Genomic DNA, 19,338 nt, shown 5'->3' on the forward strand with positions numbered 1-19,338 from the left:
TGATAGTCTAACACAGTCTATTGCCTAAGAATTCTTTAATTTCCATTAGATCAACCTTCAACCGTTCCCCCCCTCCCCACGATTCCCTTTTACCCAAACTTCTGTTCTAATATCTTTATAGGATTCAATACTTAACAAATGTAGTCTAACAGACAATTGTTCCTATGCTTTATACCAGAATAAACGTGTTCACAAACATACACAATCACAACATTTAAGATAGCAAAAAACTGCCCTTTCAAGGAGGGCTTTAAGTAATTGGAGGACTTGAGTCTTCTTGGAATGAGAATCAAAAAAAATTGGACCCAAGTGTCTGGCTGCAGGTCTGTAGCACAGTGACTAGCCTATCCTATTCTCTATGCAATACTGTGGAAACCCAACTTTTCACCATTTCTCACACTCAAAAATTTATACAACTTTTTTCTTAATCAAGGATAATATCCTTTTATAGAGCTGTAAGCAAACATGAAAATGAAAAATCTAAAATGATAAAATATTTGCTTTAGAAAAAAAAGATTCCAAACTTACAAAAATATTCAGTATATCTCACAAAATATTCAATGTGTGCTTTGATTTATCAAATATATTCAGCCCACTAAAGGTAGAATACATTTATTTTATATAATAGGAAATATTTCTGTCTTAAATAAACATTGTTTTCCTATTTTTATTCACTTATTTATTTTTGCTGTTGTTGTAGGCATTAAGTCCAATCAATTTACAATGAACATCTTAAAATAGAAAAGATTTAAAGTCAACTTGGATTTGAATCTAAGTTCCAGTAATTACTACCCAGGAGACCATGTCATTTAACAATATGGAGAATTGATTTCCTTATCTTTGAATTGATAAGACTGGACTAGATGAATGTTAACATCCATTCAAGCTCTAAATCTACAATCCTATGGTCTTTTAACTTTAAATCTAGGGCCCTATGTGCTTCCTCTATAACTAAAACAATCTCTGTCAATTAGATTCATGATTAGGTGCTATGTAGGAGCCTCTTACTGACTTAAAATAACAAATTAATTCTTTAAACTACACAAAGAACTTTTCTAGAATTTCTAATTATCATCATACAAGATTGGGATACAATAATAAGTGTTCCAAATTATTATTCTGAGGAAATAAATAGCTGACAGTGCTTTCTGAATCATTAGAAATTAAATTATGTCACATGTATTTGAATCTTGAGTAAAATTGTTTTCATTTCATATGTATATTTCAATTTTTAAAACTTATTTAAAAATAATCCAAGGCTGGTATATGTGTATTTTCTATTAATAAATATTAAATTAATTAGGATATTATTATGTAACTTTGCTGGATATGATATTTTTGGCTACAGGCTTAGTTCTTTTGATTATTGGTAGATAGGTCTTTTATTGTAGTTGTTGCTAAATCTTGTACAATTCTAAATGTTGCTCCAGTGTATTTGCTTTGTTTTATTATTGTTTCTTGAAATTTTTTCTCTTTGATCTGGGGGTTTTGAAATTTGGCAATTATGTTCCTGTGTATTTTCCACAAAGGATTTCTGAGGTGGTAATTGATGGATTTTTTCTGTTTCTACTTTTGCCTTATGTTCTATCACTCTAGAACAATTTCTTGGATTATTTCATGCATTTTTGTGTGAAGGTTATCTTTTTGGTCACAACATTCTGACAATCCAATAATTCTTATTTTATCTTCTTGACCTATTGTTCAAATCTGGCATTTTTCTTATAAAATGTTTCACATTGTGTTCCATTTTCTTATTTTTATAGTATGTTTTGTTGTTTCATGTTCTTCATAGCTTCATTGGCTTCCCCTTGACCAATTATAATTTTCAAAAAAATATTTTCATTTTTGAGACTGTACCTCTTTTTCTAGTTGGTTAATTTTTTTAGTAAACTTCTTGCTTTTCTTGGATGTTTTTCTTTTAATTTTTCCTCAATGTCACTTATTTGATTTTTAAATTCTTTTTTTGAATTTTTCTATAAATTCCTTTTGGGCAATTACTCTTTATTATAATAGTTTTGTTTTATTTTATTTTTTTTATTAAATGTCCTTCTCTGAAGCTAAATGCTGGTACCAAAAAATGTTTCAATGGTAGGGGTCCTTCCTCTTTGCTAATCCATTTTTTAAAATAAGAGATATTAGTGTAAACACCTTTAATAGTGGGGTGGGGAAATGGTGTTTCAATCTTCCCTTCAGCTCTCCCTTCTGACCAGGAATCTCAAACCAAGAGCTCCATGCTCCTGCAAGTGCCCACAGCCAGCAGCATCCTTTGCCCTACTGCCTCTGCAATTACTAGGTGCTGATTCCTTCTCCTCCAAGGCCATTTCTCAGCAGCACAGCTGGGACTGATGTCCTGAATCAACAGGTTAATTCAGTCTTCTGGGACTCAAACCCTGACTCCACAATAGACCAGGAGCCTGCTAAGGCTTGTCATAAACAAACAGTTAGCCCAATGGGTACCCACTTGATGTTTCTATGGAGTTAGTCCTGAGATGTTTGCACTTCAGATAGGTTAATTCCCAGCCAAGAGTCTTTCTTAAGATCTTCTCAGGTTTTATTAGAAAGACCTTTGTTCTTCCCCAAGTTTTCTTGATTTTTCACCAGTCTACGATCTCCCTGAGGGGCAAATTAGTTCAATTTATGGGAGAAATTGAGAGAGCTTGAAATTTACCACTTCCTCTTCAGTCTTCCCAGAATCCTCCCATTTTAAATAATTTAAAAATATTTTAACTTAGTTTTTTTTATTATTATTTCCCCCCAATTACATGTAAAAACCATTTCAGCATTCATTTCTAAAATTTTGAGTTCCAGATTCTTTCCCTCCACCCACATTAAGAATGCAAGCAATTCAATATAATTTATAAATGTATGTTCATGCAAAACATTACTGTAATAATAATAATGTTGTGAAAAAGAAAGAAAATATAAATCAAAAGGATATAGAACTCCCCTCCCCTCTCTCTCTCTCTCTCTCATTCTCATTCTTTCTCTCTTGCTCTCTCACTCTTGCTTTCCCTGTTGCTCTTGCTCTCGCTCTCACTCTTTCTCTCTCTATCTATCTATTTATCTATATGCTTCCATCTGTATTCATATACACCATAATTTCTTTCTTTGAGCACAAATAACATTTTTATCACAAATCTTTCAGAATTGTCTTAGATTACAATATTGCTGAGAATGTTTATGTCATTCACAAAAGATCATCTTACATTATTGCTGCTGCTTTATACACAGTACAATTTATTTTGCATGAACTCATGGAACTCTTTCTAGGCTTTTCTGAGAGTTTCTGTCTCATCATTTCTTTTTCTTTCTTTTTTTAAACTTTATATTTTCAAAACATATTCATGGATAATTTTTCAACATTAACCCTTGCAAAACCTTGTGCTCCAAACTTTCCCCTCCTTCCTCCCAAACCCTTCCCTAGAAGACAATTAATACATAATATGCTAAACATATTAAAATATGCATTAATTCCAATATATGCATACACATATATACAATTATCTTGCTGTATAAGAAAAATCAGATCAAAAAGAAAAAAAAAATAAGAAAACAAAATGTAAGCAAACAACTAAAAGAGTAAAAATGCGATGTTGTGATCCACACTCAGTTTCCACAGTCCTCTCTCAAGGTGTAGATGGCTCTCTTCATTACATGATCATTGGAACTGAACTTAATTATCTCACTGTTGAAACAAGCCACATTCTTCAGAATTGATCATGATAAAACCTTACTGTGGCCTTGTACCATGATCTCCTGGCTCTGCTCATTTCACTTAATATCAGTTCAAATAATTCTCTCTATGCCTCTCTGAAACCATCGTGCTGATCATTTCTTATAGAACAATACTATTTCATATTTATATACCATAACTTATTCAACCATTTTTCAATTGATGGGTTTCCAGTTTCTTTCCACTAAAAAAAGGGTTGCCACAAATATTTTTGTACATGTGGGTCCCTTTCCATCCTTTATGATCTTTTTGAAATATAAGTCCAGAAAAAACACTGCTGATTCAAAGGAAAAGCTATACACATTTTGATAGCCTTTGGACATAGTTCCAAATTGCTTTCCCGAATGGTTAGATCAGTTCACAACTTCACCAGTAATGTATGTGACCTAGGTTTCCTACTTCCCTTTCAATATATGTCATTATATTTTCCTGTCATCTTAACCAATCTGAGAGGTGTATAATGATACCTCAGAGTTGTCTTAATTTTCCTTTTTCTGATCAATAGTTATTAAAGCACATTTGCAATGTCTACAAATGGTGTCAGTTTCTTCATTTGAAAATTATCTGTTCATATCTTTTGACCATTTATTAAATTTTTACAAATTTGAGGCAATTCTCTATATATTTTAGAAATGAGGCCTTTTTCAGAACTCTTGAATATAAAAAACTCTCTAGTTTATCAATTCCTTTCTAATTTTGCCTGCATTGGTTTTGCTTGTACAAAACCTTCTTAATTTTATATATTCTTCTTTGGCCACGAATTCCTTCCTTCTCCAGAGATTGACAAGGTAAACTATCCTTTGTTCTTCTATATGTGAATATAATATCACTCTTTATGTCTAAATCATGAACCCATTATGATCTTAATTTGGCAGATGATGTTAGGTGTGAGTCAATGCCTAGCTTCTGCCACACTAATTTCCAATTTTCCCAGCAATTTTGTCAAATAGTGAGTTCTTACCCCAAAAGCTGGGGTCTTTGGGTTTGAGATTATTATAGTCATTGCAATTGTCTCCTGAGAAGCTAATCTATTCAACTGATCGACTGCTCTTTTTCTTAGCCAATATCAAATGGTTATGATGACTACTGCATTATAATATAGTTTTAGGTCTGGCACAGCTATGTCACTTTCGTTTGTATTTTTTTTTCATTAATTTCCTTGAGATTCTTGAGATTTTTTCTTTCAGATGAAATTTGCTTTTATTTTTTCTAGATCTATAAAATAATTTCTTGTGATTTTGATTTGTAGTAGATTAATTCAGGTAGTATTGTCATTCTTATTATATTTTTTAGCCTATCCAAGAGCACTTGATATTTTCCCAATTGTTCAGATCTGACTTTATTTATGTAGAAAGCATTTTGTAGTTGTGTTCATATAGTTCCTGACATTGCCTTATGGAGGTAGACTCCCAAATATTTTATATTATCTAGTTATTTTAAATGGAATTTTTCTTTGTATCTCTTGCTACTGGACTTTGTTGGTAATATAAATTACAATTATATAAATATAAATAAAAATGTTGATGATTTCTATATTTATTTTGTGTCCTGAAACTGCTAAAATTGTGAATTGTTTCTAGTTGTTTTTTAGTTGATTCTCTAGAATTCTCTAAGTATATCACCATGTCATCTGTAAAGAGTAATAATTTGGTTTCCTCATTACCTATTCTAATTGCTTTAATCTCTTTTTTCTACTTTTATTGCCAAAGCTAACCTGTCTAATCCAATATTAAATAATAATGGTGATAGTGGACAAACTTTTTGTATCCCTGATCTTACTGGGAATGGTTCTAGCTTGTCCTCATAACATATGAGGCTTGCTGATGTTTTTAAATGCATGCTGCCAGATCATTTTAATGAAAACTCCATTTATTCCTATACTTTTTAGTGTTTTTAATAGGAATGGATGTTGGATTTTGTCAAATCTATTTTTTCTGCATCTATTGAGATAATCATATGGTTTTTGTTTGGTTATTGATGTAAGTCAATTATGCTAGTAGTTTTCCTAATATTAAACAAACCCTGAATTCTAAGTATAAATCATATGGTGTATTATCCTGGGGATGACTTGTAATTTCTTTGCTAATACTTAATTTAAGATTTTTGCATCAATATGCATTAGGAAAATGTATCTATTATTTTCTTTCTCTGTATTCACCCTACTTGGTTTCAGTATCAGCAGCATACCTGTTTCATAAAAGGAATTTATTAATACTTCTTCTTTCCCTGTTCTATCAAATTATTGCATAATATTAAAATTAATCAATCTTTAAATGTTTGGTAGAATTCACATGTAAATCCATCTGGCAATGTTTTTCTTTTTTTTTTTAATTTTTATTTTATTTTATAATTATAACATTTTTTTGACAGTACATATGCATGGGTAATTTTTTACAACATTATCCCTTGCACTTACTTCTATTCAGATTTTTTCCCTTCCTCGCCCAATCCCCTCCCCCAGATGGCAGGCAGTCTTATATATGTTAAATATATTACAGTATATTCTAGATACAATATATGTGTGTAGAACCGAATTTTTTGTTGCACATGAAAAATTGGATTCAGAAGGTAAAAATAACAGTTTACATTCATTTCCCAGTGTTCCTTTTCTGGATGTAGCTGGTTCTGTCCATCATTAATCAATTGGAATTGGATTAGCTCTTCTCTATGTTGAAGAAATCCACTTCCATCAGCATACATCCTCGTACAGTATCATTGTTGAAGTGTATAATTATCTTCTGGTTCTGCTCGTTTCACTCAGCATCAGTTGATGTAATTCTCTCCAAGCCTCTCTGTATTTCTCCTGTTGGTCATTTCTTATAGAACAATAATATTCCATAACATTCATATACCATAGTTTACCCAACTATTCTCCAATTGATGGACATCCATTCATCTTCCAGCTTCGAGCCACTATGAAAAGGACTGCCACAAACATTTTGGTACATACAGGTCCCTTTCCCTTGTTTAGTAGTTCCTTGGGGTATAAGCCCAGTAGTAGTATGGCTGGGTCAAAGGGTATGCACATTTTGATAACTTTTTGGGCATAATTCCAGATTGCTCTCCAGAATGGTTGGATTCTTTCACAACTCCACTAACAATGCATCAGTGTCCCAGTTTTCCCACAGCCCCTCCAACATTCATCGTTATTTGTTCCTGTCATCTTAGCCAATCTGACAGGTGTGTAATGATACCTCAGAGTTGTCTTAATTTGCATTTCTCTGATCAATAGTGATTTGGAACACTCTTTCATATGAGTGGAAATAGTTTTAATTTCATCATCTGAAAGTTGTCTGTTAATATCCTTTGACCATTTATCAATTGGAGAATGGCTTAATTTCTTATAAATTAAAGTCAATTCTCTGTATATTTTGGAGATGAGGCCTTTATCAGAACCTTGAACTGTAAATTTTTTTTTCCCAATTTGTTACTTCCCTTCTAATCTTGTTTGCATTAGTTTTGTTTGTGCAGAAACTTTTTAATTTGATGTAATTAAAATTTTCTATTTTGTGATCAATAATGGTCTCTAGTTCTCCCTTGGACACAAACTCCTTCCTCCTCCACAAGTCTGAGAGGTAAACCATTCCATGTTCCTCCAATTTATTTATGATTTCGTTCTTTATGCCTAAATCTTGGACCCATTTTGATCTAATCTTAGTATGTGGTGTTAAATGTGGGTCCATGCCTAGTTTCTGCCATACTAATTTCCAGTTTTCCCAGCAGTTTTTGTCAAATAATGAATTCTTATCCCAAAATTTGGGATCTTTGGGTTTGTCAAAGATTAGATTGCTATTTTTATTCACTATCTTGCCCTGTGCACCTAACCTATGCCACTGATCAACTAGTCTATTTCTTAGCCAATACCAAATGGTTTTGGTGACTGTTGCTTTATAATATAGCTTTAAATCAGGTACACTTAGACCACCTTCCTCTGACTTTTTTTTTTCATTAGTTCCCTTGCAATTCTCGACCTTTTATTCTTCCATATGAATTTTGTTGTTATTTTTTCTAGGTCATTAAAATAGTTTCTTGGGAGTCTGATTGGTATAGCACTAAATAAATAGATTAGTTTGGGGAGTATTGTCATCTGTATTATATTCGCTCGGCCTATCCAAGAACACTGAATGTCTTTCCAATTATTTAAATCTGACTTTATTTTTGTGGCAAGTGTTTTGTAATTTTGCTCATATAATTCCTGACTCTCCTTTGGTAGATATATTCCCAAATATTTTATACTATCGACTGTTATTTTGAATGGAATTTCTCTTTGTATCTCTTGCTGTTGGATTGTGTTGGTAATGTATAAAAATGCTGAGGATTTATGTGGATTTATTTTGTATCCTGTGACTTTGCTAAAATTCTGAATTATTTATAATAGCTTTTTAGCTGAGTCTTTGGGGTTCTCTAAGTATACCATCATGTCATCTGCGAAAAGTGACAATTTGATTTCTTCATTTCCTACTCTAATTCCTTGGATCTCTTTCTCGGCTCTTATTGCCAAGGCTACACTTTCTAGTACTATATTGAATAGTAATGGTGATAGTGGGCAACCTTGTTTCACTCCTGATCTTACAGGGAAAGGTTCTAGTTTATCACCATTACATATGATGTTTACTGAAGGTTTTAAATTTATGCTCCTTATTATTTTAAGGAATAGTCCATTTATTCCTATACTCTCAAGCGTTTTTAGTAGGAATGGATGTTGGATTTTATCAAATGCCTTTTCTGCATCTATTGAGATGATCATATGGTTTTTATTAATTTGATTATTAATATGGTCAATTATACTAATAGTTTTCCTAATATTAAACCAGCCTTGCATTCCTGGTATAAATCCCACTTGGTCATAGTGTATTATCCTGGGGATGATTTTCTGAAGTCTATTTGCTACTATCTTATTTAAGATTTTAGCATCAATATTCATTAAGGAAATTGGTCTATAGTTTTCTTTCTCAGTTTTCGATCTACCTGGTTTAGGTATCAGTACCATGTCTGTGTCATAGAAGGAATTTGGTAGGACTCCTTCAATCCCTATTTTTTCAAATAGTTTACATAGCATTGGAGTTAGTTGTTCTTTAAATGTTTGGTAGAATTCACCTGTAAATCCATCTTATCCTGGGGACTTTTTCTTAGGAAGTTGGTTAATAGCTTGGTCTATTTCTTTTTCTGAGATGGGACTATTTAGACTACTTACTTCTTCCTCTGTTAATCTGGGCAAGCTATATTTTTTAAGGTATTCTTCCATTTCATTTAAGTTATCGAATTTATTGGCATAAAGTTGAGCAAAGTAGCTCCTAACTATTGTTCTAATTTCTTCTTCATTAGTGGTGAGTTCACCCTTTTCATTTTCAAGACTATCAATTTGCTTTTTCTCTTTCCTTTTTTTAATCAGGTTTACTAAGGGTTTGTCTATTTTTTTGGTTTTTTCATAGAACCAACTCTTAGTTTTATTAATTAATTCAATAGTTTTTTTACTTTCAATTTTATTAATCTCACCTTTTATTTTTTGAATTTCAAGTTTTGTGTTTGTCTGGGGGTTTTTAATTTGTTCCTTTTCTAGCAATTTTAGTTGTAATCCCAATTCATTGGTCCTCTCTTTCTCTATTTTATGCAAGTAGGTCTCTAGAGATATAAAACTTCCCCTTATTACTGCTTTGGCTGTATCCCACACATTTTGGTATGATGTCTCATTATTGTCATTTTCTTGGGTGAAGTTATTAATTATGTCTATGATTTGCTGTTTTACCCAATCATTCTTTAGTATAAGATTATTTAGTTTCCAGTTATTTTTTGGTCTATTTTCCCCTGGCTTTTTATTTAATGTTATTTTGATTGCATTATGATCTGAAAAGGATGCATTTACTATTTCTGCCTTACTGCATTTGATTTTGAGGTTTTTATGCCCTAGTATATGATCAATTTTTGTATAGGTTCCATGAACTGCTGAGAAGAAAGTATACTCCTTTCTGTCTCCATTTAGCTTTCGCCAAAGATCTATCCTATCAACCTTTTCTAGTATTCTATTTACCTCTTTGACTTCTTTCTTATTTATTTTGTGGTTTGATTTATCTAATTCTGAGAGTGCAAGGTTGAGATCTCCCGCTATTATAGTTTTGCTATCTATTTCCTCTTGCAGCTCTCTTAATTTCTCTTTTAAGAATTTAGATGCTGCACCACTTGGTACATACATGTTTAGTATTGATACTGCTTCACTATTGATGCTGCCCTTTAGCAGGATATAATGCCCTTCCTTATCTCTTTTAATTAGATCAATTTTTGTTTTTGCTTGATCTGAGATGAGGATGGCTACTCCTGCTTTTTTGGTTTTGCCTGAAGCATAATAGATTCTGCTCCTCCCTTTTACTTTTAGTTTGAATGTCTCACCCTGTTTCAGGTGTGTTTCCTGTAACCAACATATAGTAGGATTCTGACTTTTAATCCAGTCTGCTAACTGCTTCCTCTTTATGAGCCAGTTTGCCCCATTCACATTTATGGTTAGAAGGACTAATTCTATATTGCTTGCCATCCTATTAACCCCTGCTTATGCTTTTCCCCTTTCCTTCCCTTTTACCCTCCTATCCAGTATTAAACTTGTGAACACCACTTGCTTTTCACAGCCCTCCCTTTTTAGGATCCCTCCCCCACCTTAAAGATCCTCCCCTTATTTTACCCCTTTTCCTTGAAATTACTGTATTTCCTTCCCCTTAGCTTACTCCTTCCCTTTCATTTTCAATGAAGTGGAAGAAGTTTCACCATAAATCGAATATGTCTATTGATACACGCTATGTTCATCTCCCTCCTTTCTTTCTCTCAGATATAATAGGTTGCCTTTGCCTCTTCATGTGATGTAGTACCACCACTTTACACTTTTTTATGATATAATCTCCTTTCCACCTCTAGTTTCTAAGACAAATTGTACATATGTTCTTTACATATTTTTTTGACAGAAGTATAGTTTTCAAGATTTCTTTTTACCTTTTTAGAAATCTCTTGAGTTCTGTATTTGAAGATCAAACCTTTTATGTAGGTCTGGTTTTTTCATCAAAAATAGATGGAATTCATTTATTTCGTTAAATGTCCATCTTCTTCCCTGGAAAACGATGCTCATTCTTGCTGGGTAAGTTATTCTTGGCTGCATACCAAGTTCCTTAGCCTTTCGGAATATCATGTTCCAGGCCCTTCATTCTTTTAATGTGGACACTGCTAGATCCTGGGTTATCCTTATTGTGGATCCTCCATATCTGAATTGCTTTTTTCTAGCAGCTTCCAATATCTTTTCCTTTGTCTGATGGTTCTTGAACTTGGCCACTATATTTCTTGGCATTTTGATTTTAGGTTCCCTTTCAGTAGGTGATCGATGGATTTTTTCAATGTCTATTTTACCCTTTGTTTCCAGAATGTCTGGGCAGTTCTCTTTGATAATTTCCTCGAAAATGGTGTCCAAGCTCTTTTTTTCCTCCCATTTTTCAGGGAGTCCGATTATTCTCCAATTGTCTCTCCTGGATCTGTTTTCCAGGTCTGTTGTCTTTCTGGTAAGGTAATTGACATTCTTTTCAATTTTTTCATTTCTCTGGTTTTGCTTGACTACCTCTTGGTTTCTCCTTGAGTCATTCATTTCTACTTGTTCCAGTCTAATTTTCAATGATGTATTTTCTTCACTCACTTTTTTTATATCTCTTTGTAATTGTCCAATTGAGTTTTAATCTTCTATGGAATTTTTTTTCCATTTTATCCATTTTATTTTTTAGAGAGCTGATTTCTTTTTCCTGCTCACTAATCCTGTTTTCCTTGGAGTTGTTTACCTTTTCCAGCTCACTAATCTTGTTTCTCAATGATTTGATTTCTTTATCTACTCTGTCTTTGAATGCATGGGATGACTTCTCCAGGCTCTCTTGCCAAGCTTCCCTTTCCTTTTACCATTTCTCTTCCAGCTCTCTTGTGAGAGCCTTTTTGATTTCCTCTATGAGGTTCTTTTGTATTGAGGAGCAGCTTATATCCCTCCCAGGGGATACATCTGGAGACAGTCTGTTCCTAGTTTCCTCAGCATTTGAAGTCTGCTCCCTCTCCACACAGAAGCTGTCAATTGTTAGAGTCCTTTTGAATTTTTTGTTCATTTTGTCAGAGTAGGAATCGAAGAAACAAACTGACAAGAGAAACAATTGGTCTATTTTGCGGGGGATGGGGTTGGATGGTATTAATGGGCTTCCTCTACAGACTGGGGGTAGGGCAGCAGAGAGCCACTAACAGAACAGCAATGACTGTACTGAGTCTGCGCTCTGAGGCTCTGAGAACGCACCGAGTCAGTCCAGGTGGGGGTTGGGGGTGGCCGGGCTCTGACAGACGCTGGCTTTCTGGGGTTCTAATCTTCACCTCTGGTGCTTACACCCTTTCGGCTGTTCCTGGCTTGCTGCCAAGACGGAGCATCCACACTGGGGCAAAAGCCCTTTCACAGAAATGGCAGAGATCACACCCCTCCCCCTCTGGTCTGAGCTGTGTGAGCTGCCTGTCTCCCTCTGGCTTGCCTGCCCTCAGTCTGTGCCCAGTCTGATTGACCCTCCCCCGAGCAAACACAGACCTTTTCTGGCGACTTTCAAGGATGTCTTCTCTTGGTGATTATTTGTGGATTTCTTTCTGGGTCAAGCATTAAGTCAGAGGCTTGTCATGAAGTAAGTTCTGAGAGAAAACGAGGAGCTCAAGCAGCTGTCTGCCTCCACGCCGCCATCTTGGCAGGAAGTCTGTTTTTTCTTAAGGAGTTGATTAATAGCTTGTTCCATTTCTTTTTCTAAAATATGACCACTTAAGTAATTTATTTCCTCCTGCTTATATTGGCAACAGCTCATCATTTCTTATAGTACACTAATATTACATAATAATTCCATAATAATTATATACCACAAACTATTCAGTATTCCTCAATTGGTGAGAATCCCCCCAATTTTCAATTCTTTGCCTCTAGAAAAGAGCCACCATACATATTTCCTCTGTTCACATAGGTCCTTTTCTTCCCTTCCCTTCCCTTCCCTTCCCTTCCCTTCCCTTCCCTTCCCTTCCCTTCCCTTCCCTTCCCTTCCCTTCCCTTCCCTTCCCTTCCCTTCCCTTCCCTTCCCTTCCCTTCCCTTCCCTTCCCTTCCCTTCCCTTCCCTTCCCTTCCCTTCCCTTTCCTTTCCTTTCCTTTCCTTTCTTTTTCTTTTCTTTTCTTTTGTTTTGTTTTCTTTTCTTTCCTTTTCTTTCCTTTTCTTTTCATCTCTTTTTGGATACAGACCCAATAGTGCTATTCTTAGATTGAAGATTATGAATAGCTTTATAGCCATTTGGGTATAGTTCCAAGTTGTTCTATAGAATGTTTGAATGAGTTCATGTCTCTACCAAGGCTGCATTAATGTGTCATTTCCCCCACATTCCCTCCAATATTTGTTCTTTTTCCTTTTCTGACCTATTAGTTAAGCTAATAGGTATGTGGTAGTACTTCAGAATTGTTTAAATTTCTCCACTCAACAAAAAGTTATAGCATTTTTCCATATGGTTACAGATACCTATAATTATATCATCTATTTTTTTTTCTTTTCTTCTGATCATTTATTAATTGAGAAATGGCTCTTTTTTTATAAATTTGACTTAATTCTCTATATATTTGAGAAATGAGGCCTTTATCAGAGAAACATGCTTTAATTTTTCCCCATAATTATTCTTTCTAATTGTATTTCCTCCTTGTTTATTTTATTCTCTTTCTTCTTTTACCCTCTTTCCTCAAAAGAAAAGTTTTTTTTCTGAGTGCCCCCTCCCTCAAACTTCCCTCACTATCCCCCTTGCACACTTCTTATTCTCTTCTTCTCTTACTATCCTGTAGGCTAAGATAATTTTCTATATCCAACTGGGTGTCTATGTTATTTTCTCTCTGAAACAATTCTGATGAGAGTAAAAATCACTCACACTTCTTCACTTTTTGCTTCACCTTTTCCTTCCACTGTACAAACCTTTTCTTGTCTCTTATGTGTGATAATTTACCCCATTCTTCTTTTCAGTACATTACTCTCACCCATTAATTTTACTTTTTTAGGTATCCCTTCACATCTAAACAAGACCCATGCTTTATGTCTGCATATATTTCTGATTACTCTAGTAATAAGAGAATTCTTATGAATGACAGCTAACATCTGTCTAGGCTGTCTAAGACAGCTAATATCTGGGCTATTTGTCTGATCATAGATTTCATATAGTCCACTAATTTTAAAATTACCTCTCTTGGATCTATTTTTCCAAGTCAATTCTTTTTCCAATGAGATGTTTCTTCAATTTTTACATTTATATTTACATTTAATTTCAACATTATCTTCAATTTTTCATTCTTTTAGCTGTTGTGTTTCTCTGAATGTTATTAACCTTCATTTGCTGAATTCTAATTTTTAAGGAATTATTTTCTTCAGTGAGTTTTTGTACTTCATTTTCCGTTTGTCCAATTATATTTTTAAAGGAATTGTTTTCTTTTTTTATTAAAACTTTTTTTATTTTCAAAACATAAGCATGGACAATTTTTCAACATTGACCCTTGCAAAACCTTGTGCTCCAAATATCCTCACTTGCCTCCATCCCCTCTCCTAGAAGGTAAGCCATCTAATATATGTTAAACATGTGTTTTATACATATTTCCATAAATATTGCACTGCATATGAAAAATCAGGTCAAAAAGAGAAAAATTAGAAAGAAAACAAAATGTAAGCAAAGAAAAAAAAGAGCAAAAATACTATGCTGTGATTCACACTCAGTTCCCACAGTCTTCTCTCTAGGTGTAAATGACTTTCTTCATCACAAGACCTTTGGAACTGGCTTGACTCACCTCGATGTTGAATTTATATAGGCCCATCAGAATCGATCATCAACAAATCTTTCCATGTACAATGAATTCCTGATTATGCTCACTTCACTTAGCATTAATTCATGTAAGTGACTCCAGGCCTCTTCGAAATCATCCTGCTGATAGTTTCTTATAGAACAATAATATTCCATAACATTCATATACCAAAATTTATTCAGCCATTCTCCAATTGATAGGCATGCACTCAGTTTCCAGTTTCTTGTCATTACAAAAAGAGCTGCCACAAGCATTTTTGCATATGGGGCTCTTTCCCCCTTTTATGATCTCTTTGGAATACAAGCCCAGTAATGACACTGCTTGATTAAAAAGAATGAACAGTTTGATAGCCTCTTGGGCATAATTCCAAATTGCTTTCCGGAATGATTGAATCAGTTCACAACTCCACCAACAATGCTTAGTGTCCTAGTTTTCAGACCTTCTCTCCAACAGTTATCATTATCTTTTCCTGTCACCTTAGCCAATTTGAGAGATGCATAGTGGTACCTCAGAGATGTCTTAATTTTCATTTCTCTGATCAATAATGATTTAGAGCATAAAGGAGTTGTTTTCTTCAATAGATTTCTCCCCCCACTATGTGACTAATTCAACTTTTTCAGGGATTTTTGTCCTCATTGGCTTTTTGTACTTCCTTTGTTATTTGGCCTAATCTTTTTTGTATAGTTATTTTCTTCATTTTGTTTTTGTTTTTCCTTTAACAAGCCATTGATCTGTTTTTCATGATTTTCTTGAATCACTCTCATTTTTCTTCCCAATTTTTGCTCTACCTCTCTGACTTGATTTTAAAGATCATTTTTGAGTGCTTTCATGGCCTGAGACAAATTCATATTTTCTTGGCAAATGTGGATACAGAAGTTTTTACTTTGTTATTTTATGTCTGTGTGTTTTTGTTTCTGGATTTTGAGCTTGCATGATCATTAATACAGTAATTCTATTAGCAGAAACAAAACATTTGACTGGGAGAGAGGAAACACCAAGGAAAAACCCCATAGGTTTGGTTTTATACCTATAGAGATTCAGTTATAGCTCTATGTATGTAATGAGAATTCTGGAACTGGTAGTCATAACTCAACATACAGATTTGGGAAGTTATTAGCATAGTAAAATGAGCTTTGTAAAAGAGATTATGTAAAGGTATAATGTCAGAAGTCCAACTAAGACCTTAGGCAACATCCATAATCATGGTTTTAGATGAGAAAGTTGGGGCAGTGACAAAGTTAGCAAAGTGACAATAAAAAAGATCCTTATAGCAGGGATTACAGACATACAGACAGTTCAGTGTTTTTTTTTAAGCATCTATTGTAATTCATTGTAAAGAATGTATGCCTTTTAAACAATTTTAAATACATTTCTTAATAGGTAGAAATTTTCTTGGAAAAAAGGCACTAATTCTAACAACTTGATTTCCATTTTAAATTATCTATTACTCACTTCACTAAATGTTACTTTCATTTGTGGCTGGTTATCTCCCATGTCTAAGACATAGGATTAAACAGACTAAAGTGATCAAATCAATTTTTATGTGATCCAATAATTACATTCATCATGTACATACCCTGAATAGTCATTTTTTGGTATGCATGTCATTGATAACCAGTAGGAGAGGGAAAAAATCTCCAAAGCAAAAGCTTCTGTTGGTGAATGGCATTTTTTTATTTTAAAATTTTTATTAAAGCTTTTTATTTTCAAAATTATGTATAAGTAATTTTAAACATTCACCCTAGCTAAACTTTGTGCTCCAAATTTTTTTCTTCCCCCCACCTCCTGCCCTAGATGGAAAGTAACCCAATAATGTTAAACATGCAATTCTTCTATTATTTTTGACAATTGATCATGCTGCACAAGAAAAATCAGATCAAAAATGAAAAAAAATGAGAGAGAAAACAAAATACAAGCAAACAACAACAAATGTGAAAATACTATCTTGCTATCCACACTCAGTGCCCACAGTCCTCTGGGTACAGATGGCTTTTTTCCTTACAAAACCATTGAAACTGACCTGAATCACCTTGCTGTTGAAAAGAACCAAATTCATCAGAATTAATCATTGTATAATCTTGCTGTTGTTGAATATAATATTCTCCTGATTCTACTTACTTACATTCAATTTATATAATTCTCTCTAGGCCTCTCTGAAGTCAGTGGATGGTATTTTTTTTAAAAGGACAAGAATATTAAGAAGCATTCCAGTAGACTGGAAAAAATTTCACTACCTTTCATGGATTCCAACATATTTTGAAAGTAGTACCTTAATAATAAACTTGACTCAAGGAATTTTATCATGCATTATTTAAAATTATTTTTATTTTATCAAGTTATAATAATTTTTTGCTAATCAATATACAACTTATCCTCTTAGTTTTATGTATCAGCTGCATTAGAGTTTTGGTATATTCTTTCTCTCCTGTTGCCCACTTCCTTACTATCTATAATGTTGTTATTTGGTTTCTACTTACTGTTAACAAAAGGTATTTTTTTAAAAGTGTGTGTATTATGTATATTTATTTATGTGTATGTATGTTTACATTTTATAGATCCTTTTTTATTGAGTCATTTCTGAACTTTGTTTTTCTAAAACTTAAAAAGTAGAAGTTTATATTTCTATAGTAGTGAAGCATTTTAGAGGCTATCTATAGTAGTACACCCCTCTTAGATTTACAGATGATAAAACTAAAATTCAAGGATTGAGTCAGTGATTTGCTCTGAGGTAAACAGGTAGTAAACCTCAGAGGAAAATATTTGAATTTAAATCCTCTCAATTTAGAAACAATTCTATTTTCATAGTAATTCAATTTGGTAATAAAGGTAAAGTACATAATAAAAAAAGATAGCCAGGCATGAAGATCTACATTCAGATTCTAGTTGTGTCATTTTTTACATGTGTGACTTACCATAAACAAGGCCTCCCTGGATTTCAATTTCCTTCACTATAAAATGTTATTGCTAGACTCTATGGTCTAAAAGTTCTCTTCCATCTCTGAATCTATAATCCTATGATTTTATTATCATCTAAAGTTAAGAAAATAAACTCATGTGAACTTCAAGTTACTGTGAAAAAGAAAACAACTCAGTCCTGAAGAAACTTTAAAAAATGCTTAAATAACTAGCTAAAAAAAAAATCACACTTCTATTCCATTAGGAAAGGAATTTCCAATCTCTGATTCCTAAAAAGACAGAGATGTATAGGAAATGAGAGTAGAATAACAAAACACCTAACAAAGACTACTGATTGCATCTCCACAAGCCCACAGCTGGGGCCAAATGGCAAATTGGGTGCTTCAAATTCATTGTAAGAATACCACTAAATCTGAGCTATAACCACTTATCAAGACTATGGCTGTTAAATATTAAGTGTTACAAGTACCCACAAGAATTGAAACCCTCCAAACAATGAACCTCTACAGAAGCTTGATGATATATAATAGTGGGTTAATTAATTTGTAATATCCCTGATTTTTAAAAATAATAATAATATAAATAGTTTAATAATCTCAGTCTGTTGATTTTTAGGATTCTTCACTTTTGATTGAAGTTTTTCTTAACATTTTGTATTGTTAGAAAAATTATTAAAATGGTAGCTAGAAGTTTAATAGTCTCAGGGACAGTTGGCAACATGGTTGCTGGTGTCATTAAATTGTTTTCAGCTGTGTCTGACGCTTCCTGATCTCAGTCACATAGCTAGTATCTGAAGCCAGATGTAACCTCAAGAATAGGAATCTTCCTATTACAATCCTGGCACTTTATCTACTATATCACAGAGCTGTCCTGTTGTGTGACCACTAGATTTAAAAGAAAAAAAAAAGTAATTTTGTTACCTGCCTCTGATAGTTGACTTACAGGATCCAACATTCATATATAATATGTGATATTATTCATATTATAGTAAGAAAAGTTAGAAAAGACCCCCAAGGATCAAATATGTTGATTAAAGCACATAGATATTATCAGAGCTAGAAAAGGAATAGGGGCTTCCTGATTCCTTGCCCAATGCTCTTTCTAATACTATAGACAGAATTGTTCTGTGGAAAAGACATGGAATTTTGAGCATAAGGTAAGGCAGTTCATTTAAACTTTTGGTGCCTCATTTTCTTCATCTGTAAAATGAGGAGACTGGATTGGCTTCCAGATCTGAACCTGAAGTTTGAGTGATGATTGGCCATCCTTAACCCAAATTGAATGCTAGAATTTTTTAAAACTTGAAGTGAATTTAAAGTCTACAGGATCACTATCGTCATAAGTTTATACAATTTTAGCATTGGGAGAGATCTCACAAAAATTTTTTCTAGCTTCTTGGCAATCTGGTAAAGCTATGTTCCCCCTTCTGAGAATGTTTTAATGCACAAAATAAAACACATATGGTTATGAAGAAAAACAATTATTTTGAAATAATCCTCCCTCCTCTTTCCCTCCTTCTCTCTCTCTCTCTCTCTCTCTCTCTCTCTCTCTCTCTCTCTCTCTCTCTCTCTCTCTCTCTCTCTCTCTCTTCTCTCTCTCTCTCTTCCCCCTTCACTATCTCTTCTCTTCCCATCTTTGACAAGTACATAGGGGAGTAGTTAGAGCAAAACCTCAGTTCAAATCCAGCCAGTCTCAGGTATTTCTTTGTGTGGTTGTGTGAAGCTTGGAAATCACTAAACCTCTGTTTGTCTTAGAATTTCAAAAGTAAAATTAAGGTAATACTTCTTACCTCCCCAATTGAGGATCAAATAAGTTAAAACACTTATCACAATTGTACATA

The sequence above is a fragment of the Sminthopsis crassicaudata genome, chromosome 1, assembly GCF_048593235.1.
Source record: "Sminthopsis crassicaudata isolate SCR6 chromosome 1, ASM4859323v1, whole genome shotgun sequence".
NCBI lineage: Eukaryota > Metazoa > Chordata > Mammalia > Dasyuromorphia > Dasyuridae > Sminthopsis > Sminthopsis crassicaudata.